Consider the following 5109-nt stretch of genomic DNA (forward strand, 5'->3'; position numbering starts at 1 on the left):
TTTTGCCTCTCACCATCCCTACGCCATCTCCTTGTCCACCTCCAAAACCCCCTCCATCCCTCCCTATTCTGTTGCTTGAACTTTATCATCTTCAGTCTTTGCACACACACAGCTATTCACTTATGCACTTTGTTTTTCAGTCTTTTTTATGTATTTTTTTTCTTCAGAAAATTGCATTGTAATTTTTATTTATTAATTGATGTAAAATTCTGTACTTTTTAGTAAGGCCGGTATAACTGAAATGTTCTACAAATGGAAAAGATAGCTCTGCCATAGCATTTCAGTCTTTTTTTATTTGTTTTTTTATAATGTATTAAAATGTACTTGAGTATGTTTATAGTAATACAAATATACTATAAACATACTTGTATTTCATGTGCATTTTTAATACATTTAATAGTATGTTTTGTTTTTCACCAAAGTATATATGCTGTTGTCCTTTTTTAGTGTACTTTATGAATATTTGTAATGTACACAACAATATATAATACATTAAAGTTTTCTAGATATGTAATCTTTTCTAGATATGTAATCTTGAGTAGTGTAATGCTAATGCATTTCCAATGAGCTGAAATACAATTGAAATGTACTTGAAGTACATTAAAACGATGCTTCAAATATACTCTAACTGTAGTTCATGAAGTATTAAAAGGAAATTTTAAATGTATTTTAAGAAATACACTTAAATTGCACTAAATATACTTAAAGTGGTTCCAATTTAACACAATTTCAATATATTAAATATATTACAAATAGATTAAAATCCAACTTAAACATATCTTGAAATACACTTAATATACTTAAAGTTGTTTCAAAATAATACATTTAATATGCACTTAGTATAGTATAATTTAAATATAGTAACTATGTCTGAAAAAGCACAATTTAAATATATTTCTTTTTCACCTGGGTGGCATTACTTCTGTGATGACATCAGTTTGGTGGCTCCGCCAATCCCCTTCAAACCAGTAGTTTGCTGTGAGCGAGAAATGGGAGAGGAGGAACGCTAAAATAAAATCTGCCCTCTGTTTAATATGCCATTTCAGTTAGAAATATATCACAACACTGAAGTAAGTAGGTAGCGACTTCACACACTCATTAAATATGTTATTTAAATGTGAGTGTGGCAACCCATTTTTGACATGTCAGTACATCCTAAATCAAGCAGACTTGGTCTTGAATGCCCAAAATAGCTGCCTGTAGGCATTGCAAATATGGCCGCTCGAGTGAACTACAAGGTATGTCAGACTTACAGTGTTTGATATTTTACATCGGGAATTGTACTACAACCATTGCTACAAGGTTAACTATTCAATTAGCTGACTGTATGTGATAATGTCTGCCAATTTTGTCCATGATTATTAAAAACAAATATTTAACTCAAAATGCTATAAATATGTTTGTCTACAATGAGTATCCATATCAATTGCCTGCTTATAAAGCTCATCTCCACCATCAATGTATGAATTATTATATACTAGACAATGTATTTAAACAGCTTTTTTAAAGGGGTCATGAATTGAGAAACCAAATTCTGGTTTACATATTGTAAGTTTCAGAGCTCAAAACTCTAGTCCAAAAACAGCTTTTATTGAAAACAAGCTGCCAGAATGACTCTTTTTCTACTTCTGGGTTTTTATTACATAAGACATTTTATTCTTTGGTAAATCGGTCACAATTCGATGCAGTCTTTGCAAACAGACTTTTACGAAAAGATACAGATGGACTGACAGTAATGCGACAACTTGTAAGTAATCATGTTAATTCTAATGCTAATATGTAATGACTCATGTACAGTCAGAGTTCTTTATCGCAAAATGATTTATTGCTGTTTATGTGTCAGTGAATCAAGCCAGTGACTGAACAGTCAACTTCTCACTCTTCCTCTTAGCAGCATGGAAATATTGTCAAAGTTTTTTTTAAATGTTCAACTTGTACAGTACTACTTTCATGTAAATGTGTTAAACAATTAATAGCAGTGGGCATTTACAATTTAGTCTTAAAGAAGAAATGCCCATTTAATCAGTTTTCAAATCTAATATATACATTCTAATAGAGCAATGCCAGGGAATCATTATGGATATTTACCAGCAATCTAGAAATGACAATATTTGTGTTGCAATGTAGTTTAACAGATACTTGAGTTTTTACTGGCCCCATTACTTCAAAAATTGCTGACACTTTGAAAGATACATCAACATGTCCTGGCCAAAATGCTGACAGATTTTCTTTCTACCAGCAGTTTTAAGTTCTAAAATTATTGTGAAGGCCCACCTGCTTTCTTATTTAGAAGAATATATACATTCTAATAGAGCAATGCCAGGGAATCATTATGGATATTTACCAGCAATCTAGAAATGACAATATTTGTGTTGCAATGTAGTTTAACAGATACTTGAGTTTTTACTGGCCCCATTACTTCAAAAATTGCTGACACTTTGAAAGATACATCAACATGTCCTGGCCAAAATGCTGACATATTTTCTTTCTACCAGCAGTTTTAAGTTCTAAAATTATTGTGAAGGCCCACCTGCTTTCTTATTTAGAATCCAAGAATAGCATCTTGCTACTGAAAGTGTGTTAGGGGCCACTCACACAGGACACATTCTGTATGAACGGCCCCTAACTCTACCCCCCAAATGACTGCATGTCCTCTGACAATAACAATTTGTCTGATGTGTTGATATACTGCCATGCCATGTTTAAAATTCCTGTGCTGAGTAGGGCTCTATTTCAGGAATAGCATCGCTGCAGACATATAACACCAAATGCAGACTAACATTTGACACTAAATATAATAGGATACAAGGCATTCTGTATTCTGTTATCACACAGGGCGTTTAAGAGTGTTTCCCATTCCCAACCCTGCTTCTGGAGGCACAACAACAGTACACGTTTTCAAACTCAAACCCACCTGATTCAACTCGAGAGCTCGATGGTGGACTCCAAGACCTCAAACGGATGAATCAGATAAGGAGACATCCAAAAATCTTTACTGTTGGTGTGCCTCCAAGAACAGGGTTCGGAAACACTTTATTTTGCAGTCTCGTTACATGTTAGAAGTAAAATTACATGAAACTAACCTTAAACCTAGCCTTATAGTAAGTACATATTGTTAATTAATATTACTCAGTATTTAAATGTATAATTACACAAGAAACTTTAAAATAAAGTAATTGACACTGGCTGAAAAAATACAAAAATCACTGAACAATGAAGTCACTGAACACAACTTGTAAATACAAATTTGAGGTCACATATCTGTTAAATTGTCTAATAATATCTTAATGATTTTTACTTACATGAAAACACAATAACAATATACACATTTGATAACATTAAATTATATAATATTAAATTAATAAATTACCAAACATTCATAATTGACACTGACTGAAAAATGCAAAAATCTTTTTTTTGTCAATAATTGAGTCACTGAACAAAGCTTGTAAATAAATAATTTGAGTACATTTTGTGTGAAATAAATCTAATTTTTAGCAATTTTGTGGACATCTCTATATCTATCTATCTGTAAAATAATCTAATAATATCTGATTTTTAATTACATGAAAATAGCATATCAAATTTAAATATACAAAAATAAATATTTACATAATTTCTAAATAATATAGTAATAACAATTTGATATTACATTATATAATATTACATTATATATAAACTATTACTTAATAACAATGTAATTAATATAATTTAATGATAGTAAATGAAATATATTCGTATGTATACTTAATAATTACATGCAAATGCATATTAAATGTATTAATATTTACAGTAAACAAAATCTAAATAATATTTATTTATAACTTCTAAGTCAATAATACACAGATTTGCTATCATTCAATTATAACATTAAAGTGTATACATTATTAAACAATTTACATGATTTAATAATATGATTTAATTATAGCAAATGAAATGAATCGTTATGAATTTATCAGGCATTTACAGAAGGAAAATGGCCTCCAGTGTGATTGCCACATGTCATGGAGTCTATGCAGGCACAAACACAGCCACACCCTGGTCCCTGATGATGCTGCTTTTCTGGGAAGGTGGTGGGAGAGAGACGTTGGCTCTTGCTGCCAAGTGTGTGTGCTGTTCGTATGTGCATGTGTTAATGTGTGATGCATAGGCAATGAGTATGGGGTGGGTTTTGGAGGGGAAAACCAAAGTTAATGAGCGATACTTTAACACCCAATCCCCCTTCTGGCTAGTCATGTTTCTGTCTGGATTAAATACATGAATCCAAACACCCCTCCTCTAACTCTCGAATACATGCATCCTCCCTGTTTTGCGCTGCAGGCCCAGATGAAAAAAACACACAACAGATGGCTTAGCAGCCTCTACAAGGGCATCTAGCCGTCTACATGCAGTTAGTTGGCAATGGAAAGCATCGCACAAAATGTGTTCCAGTGTGCGTGCATTCTGAAATGCTTGCAGTGAGTGCTACCATCGCCCGCTCGACTGTAGCTCTAGCTGACTTGTTACCATGGTAACACACTTTGGATGTCACCTGTCCAGGAGGCAGCGCATGCACACATACTGTACATGTATGCACTGAGCACACATTGTGCACAAAGCATGAAACACCATGTTTTATATGCAAGCTAGCACACAATAAATCTTGACAGGGTTATCCGTCCTGTCATGGTCTTGTGTCACACCGAGAGGGGTTTATTATATGATAATGACAGAATATCTGTACATTTTGAACAGCTACTTACCAAATAAAACAATTCATGGATTTAGATATAGAGATTTAAGACTGTTACATTATCCAGTCCCTCCAGGATTTCGTGGGACTTTTTTCAGATTTTTGCGGCCTAAAATTACCAATTTTGCTGCGGCTTTTCTCAAAATTTGTGGCATATCTTATTGTTTTGCAGTGAAAATATACCTTTTATTACTGTCATTCATAATGTTCATTCATAATTTAATAAATACAAAAAAATATATATTAGGGAGTGGAAATGGCTGATAAGCCTATAAGTACTTCTCTGCAGCCACCTACTAGTGATAATTTAATGTATTTTTTATTTTTAAATAAGTCTTTGTATACATTATGAAACTTTTAGTTTTATAAATGGGGGC

At 32.7% G+C, this 5109-nt stretch overlaps 1 long non-coding RNA gene across 1 annotated transcript in view; it reads left to right on the forward strand.

Annotated features, from left to right (window-relative positions):
• LOC107602594 (uncharacterized) overlaps positions 1–4871 on the forward strand; it is a 19784-nt gene extending 14913 nt beyond the window's left edge. The window contains exon 3 of the long non-coding RNA XR_001611056.1: positions 4800–4871. This is a non-coding gene — a long non-coding RNA (uncharacterized lncRNA). The remainder of the gene's footprint in view (positions 1–4799) is intronic.
• The last annotated feature ends 238 nt before the right edge of the window (positions 4872–5109 follow it).

The sequence above is a fragment of the Sinocyclocheilus grahami genome, unplaced genomic scaffold (genome assembly GCF_001515645.1).
Source record: "Sinocyclocheilus grahami isolate Dianchi unplaced genomic scaffold, SAMN03320097.WGS_v1.1 scaffold330.1, whole genome shotgun sequence".
NCBI lineage: Eukaryota > Metazoa > Chordata > Actinopteri > Cypriniformes > Cyprinidae > Sinocyclocheilus > Sinocyclocheilus grahami.